This window comes from Monodon monoceros, unplaced genomic scaffold (genome assembly GCF_005190385.1).
Source record: "Monodon monoceros isolate NGI ecotype Baffin Bay Population unplaced genomic scaffold, NGI_Narwhal_1 Super_Scaffold_19, whole genome shotgun sequence".
Classification (NCBI taxonomy): Eukaryota; Metazoa; Chordata; class Mammalia; order Artiodactyla; family Monodontidae; genus Monodon; species Monodon monoceros.
In genome coordinates this window covers 52,693,435-52,710,072 of record NW_021703775.1, presented here as the reverse complement: position 1 = coordinate 52,710,072, position 16,638 = coordinate 52,693,435, and the positions used below count along the sequence as shown (strand labels likewise).

General features: G+C 38.0%; 1 non-coding gene across 1 annotated transcript; it reads right to left on the bottom strand.

The window, feature by feature from the left end:
* Positions 1 to 8,869: 8,869 nt before the first annotated feature.
* On the bottom strand, positions 8,870 to 8,994 carry LOC114901205. Its single transcript, XR_003795082.1, has one exon. It is a non-coding gene; the product is annotated as a small nucleolar RNA SNORA25 (small nucleolar RNA).
* Positions 8,995 to 16,638: the final 7,644 nt, after the last annotated feature.

Sequence of the window (16,638 nt, the reverse complement as noted above, 5' to 3'; positions counted from 1 at the left end):
AGGGTGGTAAGCCCTGACTTGAAAATTATTGATACAACGTTCTTTTCTTAGGTAATCACATGAAGACAGTCTTACCAGCTTCCAGGAGCAATATCCTTTTTTTTTTCCCTATAACTTTATTTATTTTATTTATTTATTTTTGGCTGTGTTGGGTCTTCATTGCTGCGCGCGGGCTTTCTCTAGTTGCGGCGAGGGGGTGCTACTCTTCGTTGTGGTGTGCGGGCTTCTCATTGCCGTGTCTTCTCTTGCTGCGGAGCATGGGCTCTGGACACGTGGGTTTCAGTAGTTGTGGCTCATGGACTCTAGAGCACAGGTTCAGTAGCTGTGGTGCACGGGCTTAACTGCTCTGTGGCATGTGGGATCTTCCCAGACCAGGGCTCGAACCTGTGTCCCCTGCACTGGCAGGTGGATTCTTAACCACTGCGCCACCAGGGAAGCCCAGCAATATCCTTTATTTCTGAGAAACTCTCTCATGCATATGTAATCCTAATATGAGTGGATTTTATCCTTTTATCAATACCTCTATGTGTGACCCACTAGTGTAAATAACAAATTTTAAAAGCACCCAGCACATTTTATATACCTGTAGACTGATTCTGTAACGAGTTAGCAACGTTCTCACATAGTTCAGGAAGAAAATGTCTGCTCCAGGACAGGGAATTAATTTCTCCTTCATCCCCCCATAGGTAGGAAAGGAAGAATGATCCTCTTTTGAGGTGCTCTATAGGGCCAGAAGGAGTGATCAGACAATGCCTGAAATAGATGAGTTTTGCTTGGGACCAGTGTTTAACCTGAGGTTATAATGCCTGGTTTTAGGAAACTCTCATGACATTCAATGGTGATTTTATTTGTTACGTTTCAGAAACTAAATCAAACACAGATTTAAATTTTTTTTCAGATAAAAAAGATTTTTAAATTTACTACCAATATTTTTACTGGACTTTCTCAGCCTCATGCTGTAATTGTCTTTTTATTTCTAGACTGATCTGTCTACTCATTTTCGAGTTTGCAGTAATTCAGAAAGTATCCTAAACTCCGCCTACTCAGTCACCCTTCCCCCCCACCACATTCAAGTTCAAATCCAGGATGTTCTACCTCCAAAATATCTTTCAAAAACATTCTCATTTCTCCATCTTTATCCTCACTGCATTGGTTAAGGTCCCCAGTCTCCCAGACGGTCTTTCCTGAAAACTAGACCTGGAATTATTTTTCTAAAACAACAATCTAGTCACGTCATTCACTGTTTTGCTTAAAATGTTCTGTCCCGCCGCCAGAGTATACTTCAAACTCGTGAGCCAGACGGGTTGTATCTTTGCCTGCTTTACTAGCCTTACCTCCTCCCTTCACCCACATCCTTTACTTCTTCAGTGTTTTTCAAAATGCTGTCCTTGCACCATCCCCAAGAAAATCACCACTTATTGGGAATTCCCTGGTGGTCCAGTGGATAGGACTCCGCGCTTTCACTGCTGAGGGCGAGGGTTCCATCCTTGCTAGGGGAACTAAGATCCTGCAAGCTGCATGGTGCGACCAAAAAAAGTCCTGGGTCCTGTCTGAGGTCTATAGAATCAGAAACCGTGAGGTACGGGGCCAGAAATATGCATTGTTAAACTCTGGGTTGATTCTCAGGCAACATGAAGAATTCGGTAACTGCCAGGAGCATTTGCCAACTACTTGTTCAATGTCCCACATTCTCTCCCCTACATGCCTTTACCTTGTGCTGTGTGACACACACACACACACGCACACATACGGGTTTGTTTGCCTGGCTGAGTTTGGACTCTGCTTCTAAATTAGTTCTAAATCTTCCTTAAGAGTCACCTATGGCAAACCTTCCTTGACTCCCCTAGGCTGGCTGGAGAGCTAACCTCTGTATTGCCCTTAAGGCATACAAGTGCAATTTGTTATTGTTGCTGCTGGTTACGTGTCTATTTCACTGCCAGGTGAGCTGTTTACAAATAAGTGCTGTTTCTTTCACCTGTGTCCCCAGAGTCAGAGTCCTGGGAATGTAGTTAGTGGTCCCTAATAAGTATTTGTGAATGTGTGAATAAATAAATGCACAATTTTAAGATCTTATTAAGAAAACATAATTACCATAAAAAGATAAAAATTTAAAAAACCTGGGAGTATGATTAATCCAGACGATCATGTCTGAGAAAATTGATTAAAAAAAGACAAAGAAAGAAAACATAATCTGATATAGAGGAAAAAATTAAAAGAGCTTTTCAAACTCAAGGAATTTTGCTTTTCTCTGGTAGATGGTCATTGGTTGTGACTCATAGCATCAGTGATTCCAATAGCTATCACTGATAGATTGCCCTGTTAGAGATAAAAATTCCTGCTTCTCTGAACTGTTTATTTCTTTTTTTTTTTTTTTTTTTTTGCGGTACGCGGGCCTCTCACTGTTGTGGCCTCTCACTGTTGCGGAGCACAGGCTCCGGACGCGCAGGCTCAGCAGCCATGGCTCAGGGGCCTAGCCGCTCCGCAGCATGTGGGATCTTCCCGGACCGGGGCACGAACCCGTGTCCCCTGCATCGGCAGGCGGACTCTCAACCACTTCGCCACCAGGGAAGCCCTGAACTGTTTATTTCTTCCTGATGATGTTCTGAGTTTGGATGCACTGTGCTATAGAAAGCGTAGATGAATCTAGGAGTTGGACAGTCCTGCCAAATACTAGCTGTATAACTTCAGGCAAATTGTTTTTCTCTGAGTCTCCTTCCTTATTATGTAAGTCAGAGAAGACTTTCTACATATGCCCAGAGGGAATAATACATGTTCTCATAGAGGGAAAATGGGGTAAAATGAAATAAAGTGTGTAAGACATACTAGATAGTGAAAAAAATTATTCTTCTCTTTATAGTAAGAAAAAAACCTAGATTGTTTCTGAGTTTCTATTGTATGTCAAGTGTTTTATTAGATATTGGGGAGGGAAGAGGAATGCAAAAAATAGAGAGTGCATATACCTTCTAATTCAGGGCTGCCATAACAAAACACCACAGACTGGGTGGTTTATACTATAGAAATTTATTTTTTCATAGTTCTGGAGCATAGAAGTCTAAGCTAAGGTACCTGGCAGGTTTGGTGTCTTCTGAGTCCTCTCTCCCTAGCTTGCAGATGGCCACCTTCTTGCTGAGTTCTCACATGACCTTGTGTCTGTGTGGGCACATCCCTGCTGTCCCTTCCTCTTCTAAGGACACTAGTCATATTGGATTAGGGCCCATCTTAAAAGCCCCATATTAACTTAATTACTTATCTTTAAATACTTATCTCCAAATACTGTAGGTTGGAACTTCAAATATGAATTTAGGAGGAGGACACAATTCAGCCTCTTAACAGTCACTGCAATTTTGGGATTTACTTTGTCATCACAGCATGGAATAGCTTATTGTGATCAAAACAGTTTTCCTAGGAACAGGAATGAAGATGTGTTTGTTTTGAACATACAAATTTATGTTTATATATGAGAATGTGTGTTGGCGTAGGTGTGGGTATGTGTATATGTGCTGTGCAGAACGTTATAACCTGTGAATGAGTTATGTGATACCAAGATATTGTTCATTCATCCTTGAGATAGCTAGGTAGGTCCTGGGAGGTGGGAATCCTAGACTACTCAACTTAGGTCATGAGCAGCCCCCTCTGTTCACCGAGTGTATCATACAAATATTATCTTCTATGTAAGTAATGGTTTTTAAAAAATTCCAAAGTACTTTTACACACTACGAATAATTATATACCATGTCAACATAAATATTTTATGAATGTCCCCTATTTTATGGAATATAGAGAAAATTTATTGATAACCTAAGTGCCAAGCACTGTTCTAAATTCACTATTCTAATACATAAAACTCTAAGTGAGTTATATATATTAACTCATTATATTCTCAAAATAACCCTACAAAATAACTTTACAAAACTATTGATATCCCATTATACAGATGAGGAGACTGAGGCACAGGTGGGTTAAAGACTTGCCCATTTACAAAGATGGTAAAAAGTAGAGCCAGAATTTGAACCTAGGCAGCCTGTCTCTAGTCTTTCTGGCACAGCACTTATAGCCGTTGACAATTTCAAGCAAAAAATAAAATTAGTGAATGAATTTCATAGTTGAATTTTGGAATTTCCTTTTTTCCCCCTTATGTCTAATAGGCAGTGATTGAGTCAAGTTTACCTCTTTGATGCCTTTGAAGTGTGGTTATTTTGCTTTGTAACAAAATTAAATCCTTGCTCTGAAAAACGATGTACTCCAAGACATGAGTAAGCACAGTGTAAGCTGAAGATCAGTGCCATAATTCCAATCAATTCAATTCAGCAAAGTATTTGTTGAGTAACTACCATGTGCTAGGCTTTGTGTTGTGTGCATGGAATACAAAGACTGAGATGACACTGTTCCTTGCATAATAGCCACCATTACAGAGGGGTTTATGGTATTTTCCTCAAATGTGTTACTGAAGAAAAAGTTAAGGGCCATGGTGGTTTAGATGTCTACTGAGCTACTAAGGAGAACTAAGAAATTAAAATGGAGAATTTAAAAATATTTATTCATTCATTTAAAATGTAATAAACCCATTATATGTTAACAAAATATATTTTATGAAAAATAATTATTTCCAAAAACAAAAAATCCAGTGAGAAAAGTGACATTTGATTTGTTTTTTTATTTGCTTGGCTGATTTCCATAATGTCATGCTTAATAAAAACCAGATTCTCGTATTTGCTTCTCATATTTGCATTCAGTTTGTTGACATATGTTGTTTGGGTTGAAACACATGAAAAAAATCTAACCTCACACAGGTAGTCGGGAAAGGAGGAGAATTTTTAACAGTCTTTTCAGATGATTATGGACAGTCTTTGATATTACACCAAAACTTGACAAGTTGTAGTTTCTTAAAGGTTAGCTGGAATCTAAAAGCTGACCTTTTCATATGCTGTTATATTAAAATCAATTTATCTATCTCACACTTTGAATGGACATTTTACCTATGCATGATTTTATAACATCATGCATTATCATTCAGAAGATATTGAATGATAACTTCTGTGAAGTTATGCAGATCTTCCAAATGTTGACACATGTTATACAAACAAACAAAAATCACATTCTTTAGTATTACCACTGATCTCATTGGCAAGGTCTTTAAACACTGGGAAGCTGTCAAGTTCGCAGTGTCAGATACAAGGTTCCTAAAGCTTGAAAGCTCAAATTTATCACTGGCTACAAATACCGTCAATTGTTTTCCTTGAAGTGACAGACCTACTTCATTCATTTTTGAGAAAATGTCTACCAAATACCCAAGTTTAAATAGCTATAATTTGTTTACCAGTCATTCTTTTAAGTCAAAATGGTGTTCCATGAAAAAAGCAGTTAGTTCAGCTTGTAACTCAGGGAACAAGTGCTTTTCCTCATAGCCCCCTATTTCAGTATGCCGCACAAGGGCTTTATGTGTACTTCCCATTTCATCACAGATATTAAAAAGACATGTACTCAGGGGTCAAGACTGAATAAAATTGAGATGTGTAATTGTTTCATCAAGAACATTCTTAAGTGAAAATGGCATCTGAAATTTATTTTTTTGTTTGTTTACTGCTAGTGCTTGGCAGAGAACAATATAATGGCTATTATTACAGTTTGGTACAAATGCTTTCATTTATGTTAAGGCACCAGGAGTTTTACCCACCATTGCTTTTGTAGCATCAGTGCAAATGTCAACATAATGAAAAAGGCAAATAATAGTTAATGTTATTAGGAAAATAGTTTTGACCTTGTGGACCTCATGAAATGGTTTTGGTGACCCCAAGGGGTAGGCAGACCACAGTTTGAGAACCACCATCACAGAAAATAACCATATTTCCTCACAAAGAACCTTTGACATCTGAAACAGAATGCTGGAGTAGAACACTGATTATGATATATGCCTTTTTAATAGGGCAACTACTATAAAAATCACATAATGGGAAAACAATATGATTTAGGACTAATTTAGATTTTCTAATATGCTTAAAAACAAACTTCGGGTCAAAAGTTTAAAGACTTTAAAGTTAGCTTAGCTAATTATATTTTTGTTTTCAAGCATTAAAAGATCTGTCAATGAGATAGTTTTCTCTCTCCTGTTACTTATTCTCTAAAAAATAATTACATTAATGGGAAAGTATCTGAAAAGGCATTTCTCCAAAGAAGATACACAAATGGCCAATAAGAATATGAAAAGATACTCAACATCATTAGTTATCAAGGATATACAGATCAAAATCACAATGAGATACCACTTCACACCCACTAAGATGGCTAGAAATAAAAAAGCCAGATACTAACAAGTATTGGTGAAGATGATGAGAAAGTGGAACCCTCATATACTGCTTATGAGAATGTAAAATGGTCCATCTACTTTGGAAAACAGTCTGGGAGTTCCTCAAACAATTAAACATAGAATTTCACCAAGAGAAACAAAAACATGCCTACACAGAAATTCGTATATAAGTTCATAGCAGCATTATTTATAATAGCCAAAAAGTGAAAACAACCCAAATGTCCATCAACAGACAAATGAATAAACAAATGTGATATATCCATACAGTGGAATATTATTTGGCCATAAAAAAGGAATGAAGCACTGATATATTCAACAATATGGATGAATCTTGAAAACATGCTACCTGAAAGAAACCAATCACAAAAGACTACATATTATATGATTCCACTTATATGAAAGTTCAGAATAGGAAATCTATGGAGATGGAAAGTTGATTAGTGGTTACTTGGGGTATAGGGGTGAGGAGTTTGCAGGGGTAGATGAGTGATAGGGGTTTCTCCTTGAGATGAAAATGTTCTAATATTGACTGTGGTAATGACTACACATATCTGTGAATACCCTAAAAACCATTGAACTATACACTTTAAATGGGTGAATTGTACGGTATGTAAATTATATCTCAATAAAGCTGTTCTCTGCCCCCCCCAAATCAACTACATTATAGAAAAAAATTAACCTTATGAAAAATTTTTAGATAATTTTATAGAGGGGGAGACTAAAGCCCCAGAGAGAGGGGTGATTGACCTAAACTCACTCAAAAGCTGGGACTGGAACCCAGGTTTCTGGCTCCTGTAATAGAATGCATTTCATCCCCCAGAATAGTATTACAACACCCCTTTCACTTCTGGGAAGAAAATTCCAATGATCATACCAAATGCATTCAAACTGGAGTCAGCCTAAGAGGTAAAAAGAAAGTATCTACTAGAAAAGTACTCTATCTACAATTCTGCTCTGAACAAGGTCACCCTTTGTGGAAAGAAATGGGAAAATGAGCAGAATAAGAGAAGAGAAATAGAATTCACCTTCTTGCTTTAAACACTAGGCCGTTTATGGGCAGGCTTGTAAGTAGTCACACTAGTTGCACAGGCTTTTGCCAACTCCTTTAAAAATAGCTATTCATAAAAACAGTAAACACAAAATGTAGCACGAACGTTTCTGTAGGTCCACAGACTAGTAAATATCATACCCCTTCATGGTCAAACATATTGTAGTGGACAGCTTGGTGCTTGTCTCACAAATGATTTGGTTCCAGTGCTAGGCAGAGCTATAGGGATGCCTCTGATATGTGTAACACTTTGAGTTTCAACCTGCTTTTACATAGTATCCCTTCTGATGCTTGCAACAGCCCTGTGAAATCAATAGGGTAGGTATTATTAGCACCATTTTGCAGACAGGAAACTATTTTTAGGTAAGTAGGACAAGGTTTTGTTATCATCCTCATTTTGTGAATGAGGAGTCTTATTTTACACAAGCAGTATGATATAAATAGCTACAAGAGAGAACTTAAACTTGTAGCCGATACGTGAAAATGTGGGAACTATTTAAAACTGGAGAACAAGGGAACAGTGTACAGCAGGGATACTCATGGAAATGACAAATTCATTGGTGCTTTATATTTATGACTTCCATAAACTACTTTTAAACAGACCAGACCCTGAACTTGCAAGCCCTGATATGCTGTAGAATGATTGACAGTGCTGCCTCCTTGCACAGCTTCAGGGGACACCATTCATATGGAGGTGACACCATCCCCATAGCATTAGACATTAGTGGTAGGTGTCCCGTGGAATTAAATCAGATTCCTAAATTAGACATGCTATGTAGATATCACAGACATGAGTCAGGACAATCTCAAGGTCCATCACAAATTCCACCTCCTCCAAGAAACCTGCCCCAATATTCTGTCCTAGCAGTCCATTATATGCATTGTATATTTTGGTATTTCTTTATATTTCATTTCATTTTATTAATTTTTTAAAGACACATTGTTTTCTTTCTAATCTTACAATTGATACATGTTCATTTCAGACAATTAGGAATACATAAAATCATAAAGTAAATAATAATTAACATCCATAATCTTCATCCCTTAGAGATAACCACCATAGCCTTTTGATGCATTTCCTCCCGTTTCCCCTCCATTTTAACTATAATTTATCTTTTTATATTATTCTTCCATGTTTCATCTTTAAGTATTTGACCCCTGTTAAGTTTTATCTTCTTCAAAATATGGTAACTTTTTGAGGATAAAAACCATATTATTTTCTACTTCTTTATGCTCTACGCTTTCTTATGCATAGTGATAAGTACAGTAGTCAATAATTCAATTGAATTAGTTTATCTTCAATAATTTGAGTCATTTGGTATTATAGGTACAGTAAAGAATGTAAGTAAATCTACAAATATATCAGTTATTCCATGAATAATAGTTCCCTTTGAATTTACTAGGTTACTTACATTTCATGTATATAAATTTCTGTTTGTTTGATTGTTAGTTTTGGTTAAACTTGGGAGACTTTATTTACTTCCCCACATCACCAATCATGGATATGAGTGGCTAAGGCTTCTATCTCCTCAGGAAAACACAGCACAATTGAGTGATCACAACCTTTGGAGAACTTCAGTCTTTGGTTGCAGCATTTAAGAGCTCCTGGTTTTGGTCCCACAAGCCCTTTTTGAAGTGACCTATGTATGTTTTTGGGGTTTTTTGTTTTCTGTGTTGGGTGTTCATTGCCGCGCGCGGGCTTTCTCTAGTTGCAGCGAGCGGGGGCTACTCTTCGTTGCATTTCGCGGGCTTCTCACTGTGGTGGCTTCTGGTTGCAGAGCACGGGCTCTAGGCACGCAGGCTTCAGTAGCTGTGGCACGCGGGGTCAGTAGTTGTGGCGCACGGGCTTAGTTGCTCTGCGGCATGTGGGATCTTCCCAGACCAGGGACCCAACCCGTATCCCCTGCGTTGGCAGGCGGATTCTTAACCAGTGCGCCACCAGGGAAGTCCCTATGTTGTGTTTTGATGTTGGGATTATTGCCTTAAATCTTTTTGCTTCTTTTGATGAATCATATGGAAAACAAATTTGAATTCTGTTTATTAATGCTATTAAGTTTCAAGTGCTAACTTCTGGTAGAACAAATACCCAATGATTTGAACTGTTAAAAGATAAATTGAGGCATATTAAAAATTTTAAGAGTTTATTTGAGCAAAAATCAGTTTAAATCAAATCACCAAAGTTAAATCAAATCACCAAACTGGAAAGTGCTCCACCAACAGGAGCTAGGGGAAAGATTTTACAGAGAAGAAGGAAGCAAAGCAAGGAGATTATTTGATGGGCTATAGCTTAAGCATTCACTTTACTTGGGAAAACCTTATTGGCTGTTTGTGATCGGTTGTCCTTAGAATTTAATTTCTTAACCTTGAGAAATTTACAGGATTGGGTTTGGTTTGCTTATGTAATGCCACTAACACATTAGAACCATCTCAGTTTAATGACCTCCTTTTTAATTAATTTAACAATTGCTATATCTGGATTGCATTTTCTAAGAAAGAAAATATTATGTAGCTCATAATTCCAAATAGTTAATCTAAAAGTTAGGGCTTTAAGGAAAAGTCTAAAATAATTTATAACAATTAATTATTAAAAAAAAATCAGGGGTTGACTTCAGATGCCTATAATAGAAACTTGACTACAGTAGTAGCTTAACCAAATAGGAATTTAATTTTCAAATAGCAGGAAGTCTAGAAGCAGGTAGTGTTGCCAGCTTTAACAAATAAACATACAGGGCATCTAGTTACATTTGAATTTCACATAAACAATTTTTTAGTATAAGTGTCCCACGGGACAAATGTAACTGGGCCACATGCATTTTATTTGGCATTTATAGATGCAAGCTGTTTAGGGCTGGTGCAGCTGCTCAAGGATGTCAGCAAGTTCCTTCTAGCATCCTACTCTACTATCCTTTCTTTGTGGCTTTTGTCCTCATGGTTGTAAGATTGGATACTGTACCTCCAGGCATCAAATCCATGTTCTAGGCAGGAAGATTGGGGGAAAGAAAAATGGAGAATACAGTAGTCCTAAACCAACTGAGTCTGATCCTTTGAAACAGGAAAACAGTAGCTTCTCTGGAAACTCCATCTTGTAGACTTTACTTATATTTTATCCGCCAGAACTGGGTTGCCTGGCCACTGCTAGCCGCAAAGATGACCAGAGAAGTGAATATTTTTAATTGGGTAGTCTGCCACTCTGAAAAAATTTGATTTTCACTAGGAATGAAGGAGAGAAGTGTAGACATAGGATAGGCAACATGCGATATCTGCAATGAAAGGTAAAAGTAATTTTCAATGACTATTTTGAATTTTATTTTGACCACACAAATATGCATGGTGAATTTGAAAGGTGAAAGGAACTCAAAAAGTAGAATTTCCCATTGTTAGTCTTAACTAGTCTTAGGGTCCTCTACCTTCCTGAGAAATTATCACCCATAGATTTAAGGATAGCCTTAACTCTAGCAAATTAGTGGTGAAAGCTAAAGAGACTGCTGGTAGTTTGACTCAAAAATGGAAATGGGGTCCCTAGAGCCATACCCCAAAGACTATAGCAAGGAAAGTGCGTCTCTTGCTATAAGATGCATATTGATTATGTTAACTTACTGAAGTCTATTAAAAGAAATTCATCTAAAATAGCAATAGTGAATCCTATCTCCATAGGCCAAAAACTCTTAAACCTGATAGAACAATTGTCCTCTCATCCAACACAATTTTACAATGAGGTTTTCTCCCTTATCTAAAGTGATTTTCTTACCAAGAGACAATTAACTAACACTGGACATTAACACCTCTCTCAGCCTTTTCAAACAATTAGCATCAAATTATTTCTTTTCTTGTGGAAATTGAAGAGAAAATCATTAACAAATGGTACCAAATTATAAGATTTTTTTTTTCTATTTAGTATTTCTATTTTGCAGTGGTTTTACAAACACTATTGGTTCTTTTTTTCAGCAGGAGTTTCACAATCATGATGGGACATTTTCTGCCAGTAACAAAACCAGGGGCTCATCTAATTTGGGACTATCAAAAGCAGTATCATGTGGTGACTGTAGCCAGTTTCATTTTTCTGTGCCAGTAGAGAAGTATATGTAAAATAAGAATATAATTTTCACCATGACTAATGCATTTCCAGTAATTATTACTAAGATAAATTCTCAAAGAAAAACAGACATTTAGTTGTACTGAACTTTTTTCATTTTGTTTTGTTTTTACAACTTGGCTGCCTGTCTGTCTTCATTAAGGTAATACTTATTTGATTTCTAGTTAAAATAAAAGATTTTTGTCCAACCGAATTAACAGAATGATTATCTTGTCAGGGAATAATGAAAATGAATATTTCCTCCATTTTTTGGAGTGGTATAGTTTTTACAAGCTCCACAGAGGATAGCATTCAGATAAGGTCACACCAAATAGGAGTTTTGCTCATTGGATTAAAAATAGATCAGCTCAATGACTCAGCAGGTAGCTTATTGCAGTTGCCTACTAAGAACATCCTAATTCTTCCTTGTACTACATCACAGTGAAGTACTCATGTGGCTTTATGGGGATTAGCTTATTCAGCTATTAGAAATAAGATCACAGTATATCTAGGACATTCTGTGAGATACAACAGCACTGAGAGTATTATGGGTCAAATTCTGGTTAAGTATAAGTAAGCATACACTCAAAGATTTAAGTTCCTTTTAATAAATTTGTAATAATGTGGCTAAATTGAAAGTGAACTGTGGAATCAGGTTACAGAGAGCACTTGATTGTGCTTGGATTTTAGAGCAGTGCCTGTTTCATTGTTCCATGAGGCTTCCTACCTGATTTCCCCTCCCCCTGCCATATGGGAAGCCTCAGGGGGGCCTTTAATGTTTTCCTTTTTTCTTACTGGCATTCAGGCAGTGGCCAAGTCACCTCCAGTCCCAGAATATTCCGGGATGGTCTAACAAATGGAGTTGGTATTTCTCCTGAAAGGAGACAGGAATAGAAGGCCTACCTTCCTCAAAAATATCTCCCTCCAAATTATTGGCTATCCATAGGGAAACACTTTAAGCTAGTATCTTCCATTAACATATATTAATATATCCAGCAACTACTTGATAATCATCCTTGTACAGCCTCCAGATATTAGGTGCCAGAGTAACGTAGATGAATAAAACCAGATCTTGACCCTCTAAGGGCTCCTTTTAACTCCTGATTTTTTGGACCCCTGAGTAAATAGATAGGTAAGTTACAATGTGAGGAAAAAGAAAAGTAGGAAGGTGGGAGAGTCAGATCTTGCAGGGCCCTGTACTGGAGAGTCAGCCAAGGTAGCAGGCCAGGGAGAAGGAATGGTGTGAAGGCTTGTAGGGGCTTTGAAGGGAGGGAAAATTCAATGTAGAGGCTCTGAGAAGTGCAAAAAACAAGTTTCATTCTCATTAATTCATTTTTTTATTGGAGTATAATTGCTTTACCATGGTGTGTTAGTTTCTGCTGTACAACAAAGTGAATCAGCTAAACATATACATATATTCCCTCTCTCTTGGGCCTCCCTCTCCCCCCCTCCCATCCCACCGATCTAGGTCATCATTAAGGCTCACCTTGGAAACACTGCCTAGTGCAGCCCGTTCCTCTTCTAGGTCAGGCCCTCAGCAAAACAGAGGTAGCTTCAGTTTGGTTGGCAGGCAGTGTGTTTTCCGTTTGGGTGGCTGTTTTTCCTCCAGGATCACCAGATTTACCTCCCCCTCCCCACACTCCCATGTGGAGACCTGTTCTAAAGCTACTGACTGAGAGTAAAAAGTTAAGGAAGACTTCATTGATAAAGGCTTGAAGTGAGATCCCTGCTAGTAATGTTTGCTTTTTTACACAGGAGTTTGGGAAGCTCTTAAGACTGTTCAAACCAGACCACTAAACTCCAATCTAATGCCATCCTATAAGGTTAACTTAAAAGGTATTAACATTAATTCAGCAAGGAGGCCATTAGACTGAGGTGGCTCTGATGTACTGGCCGCCTACGGAAGCAAACCAAAATCTAAGCATGCAAATGCTGAAAAGTTAGGACAACCAATCACAAACTGCCATCTAGGCTTTAGCTATAGCCAATCAGTAATTTCCTTACTTTGCTTCCACCTTTTCTCTATAAAAGGCTCACCCTCCCCGCCCGCCCCCCCCCCCCCACACCAGCTCCTGTGGGTGGAACGCTTCTAACAACTCCTGGTTTGGGGCTGCCCAATTGGAATAGACTTTTGCTCAAATAAGCTCTTAAAATGTTCAATATGCCTCAGTTTATTTTTTAACAAAGATTAATCTTACTCAGTATCTCAAGTCTCTGTCCTCGACCTCATAGTTTTACTTATTTTCATTGTGTTAGTTACCCTTGTAAATGGCTTTCCATTCATTTGTTCAGAGTGAATGCTATTTTTGTTGTCAAATATGAATCCCAATGAGAGCAGTAAAAAATATTTATACTTTCTTTGAGAGTAGACCTGACTGTAAAAATAGATAGATAGAGAGAGAGAGAGAGAGAGATGAATAGATAGGTGGATTGATAATTGTCCAAGCATTATTTCAAGGTTCATCGATCTTGCTTGGGAGCCAGTAATAAGGCAGACTTGAATATACCCTCTACTCACATATTTCTTGGAACATGATTGTTCATAACCTCCAAGAGGGCAGAGACTCATCTATTGTCTTTGGTCCCCAGCACATGGCTCCTGCCTGACACTGGTCTGGGGATCAGTGGATTGAACTGCAACAGCTTCACAGTTGCTCCCAGGTGCTTGAAGCTGAAAGCTGTCAATCATTTCACAAGATTTACTGAATCTTCTTCTTGGCAGAGGAATTGTGAGTTTATATAAAGAGAATATATAATATTTAACTGTGAGTTTATATATCGGTCTAAGAAAATGACTTCAAAAAATTTACAAGGCAATATAAAATTGAATATAAATAAATGGAGTGAAAATATAGTGTATAGAGTTAATCTCTGAGAATACTGACTGATCTTAAGTGCTGGAATAAGTATAAGGGCAAATACAAATTTTCTCCCCTCTGAAAATAAGCAGAGAGATTTTCCCCTTCTCCATTTACTTTCTGAATTTCTTTCTCTGTCCTTGTCAAATGTATGTAAATCTTTGTAATGGCTACGTAAGCCTCTGGCCAGTCTCACAACTCAGGAATGTTTCCTCAAGGACCTGGGAGCCATCTCTTTGAAGTGTAATCATCAAGGAAAATAATTCCAATCTCCTGGAAGATGGGTTTTTTGGGAAAAGATGGGTCTAATTTGTCACCTGACTGTAAATTGTAAAAGCTACCTAAGTATTGAATGATTTGTGTCCACTTAGCTGTATAAAAGAGGGAGATTCCCTTCTGTCTTTGTAATCCCTTTAGCAGGTTACCTGTGTGGCATACCACGTTCTGGTTTAATCTTATTAAAAAAAAAAATTTCCCTTTTTTTTTTCTACCCTTGTGGAGAGCTTTTGAATTGAAGAAAGATTTGTTTTGATTATATTTCCCCAACACAAACATGGGCTGAGCTTTCTGGCAGCTGAGATATTGATGTTTGGTAGATTTCAATCATGACATTAATTCTGTTTTCTTTAAGTAATGGAGAATCAGTGTAGCGTGGTAGTCAAGGATGTGAACTCTGGAGTTAAAACACTTGCCTTCAAATCCTGGCTCAGTGACTCACCAGCAGTGTGACCTTGTACCAGTCAATTGGAAATCACATCGAACTTCCCCGAAGTCTAAATTTCCTCATCAACTTTTTAAAGCCTCAGTTTCCTCATCTCTAAAGTTGTGAATGACAAATCAGCCCTGCCTGAACCTCATGGAGAGCATCCCCCCACAACAAAGAGAGGCCCTGTGGCTGGCAGAAGTAGAAGGGAAGGCTAGGCAGGCCACAGCAACCGCTGTGCAGACCACTGTTAATCTGCCTCTCTGTGCTAGCTCTGTGAGGGATGGGGCTGTGTCTCACTTTATAGCTTCAGTGCCCAATGTAATACCTAATACTTAATAGTTGTTCTATAAATGTTATTTTAATGAATAAACAATGAATGAGTAACTCCCATAAGCAAAGTTTTAGAGGCCACAAAGCTGAAACAAGGACTACAGAGAGTAACAGTGGGAAATACAATTAAAATGTAGGTTAAGACCATATAGTAGGGAGGCTTAAATGCTAAGCTGAGGTATTCATGCACTATTCTGTAGGCAGTAGGGAACCACTAAAAGTTTATGGGCAGGGAAATAATATGATCAGAGCTAAAGCTTAAGAAGAGTAAACCAGTAGCAACATCTAGAATGAATGGGTGGCAGGACTCCTAGTAGATGGGAAGATGTTTCTAACAGATCTTTCAAACAGAAGGCAATCATTCAGGTTAGAGCAGTGGTTCTCAATTGGGAGTGATTTTGCCTGTCAGGGGACATTTGGAAACGTCTGGAGACATATTTGATACTCATAACTGAGGGGGTGCTATTGGCATCTAGTGGTTGGAGGCCAGGGATGCTGCTTAACATCCTACAATGCACAGCAAAGAGTTATCCTGTCCAAAATGTCAGTAGTATCCCACTTGAGAAACTCGGGGTTAGAGATAATTAGAATGCATAACAAGAAGAGAACAGATGCGGCAGACATGAGCGGCACTGTGGAAGGGGAATACATAGACTTTTGAAAATGACTGTGTCTATAGAGCAGAGGAGAAGGCAGAATTAGAAGCAAACAAACAACAACAACAAAAATATTCCAGGGTTTAAAGCAGGTATCTGGGAAGATGATGTCAGGAACAGGAATAGAGAAGTCAGAAGGAGGGCCAGATTTTAAGGGGGAATGATGAATTTGTTTTGAGTTTGAGATCTAACTGGATACCTTAGCATAATTCCAGAGGCAGCTAAAAATGTACTTGTGGAGCCTAGAAAGAGGCTAAGACCAAAGATATAGATTTTAGGAGACATTTGCAGTGAGTTATTGGTTAAAGGAAGGTGAGCAGGTTAAGAGTACTGAAAAGGGGCAAAGAGGAGATGTGGTCTGAGAACAGAATTTTGAAAGACTGGGAGAAAACACAAAGGTCATATTACTATAAGACAGTGATGTTTATAAAATCATCTTATTTTTCAGAATATTGCTCTACTTTAGCAATTAATTTCCTCCCACAAATCCAACATATTAATTAGACTACCTGGAAGTGGGTCATTCCTAACTGTTCCTAAACTCTTCTTAAATCCATATCAAAGAACCTCTTGTTCTCTTGTTTTTAAATAATAGTTTTATTAAATTCCTCAAATCCTCTTATAAATCCCAAACATATTCTCAAGCTTGGCTCAGTAGAACAAC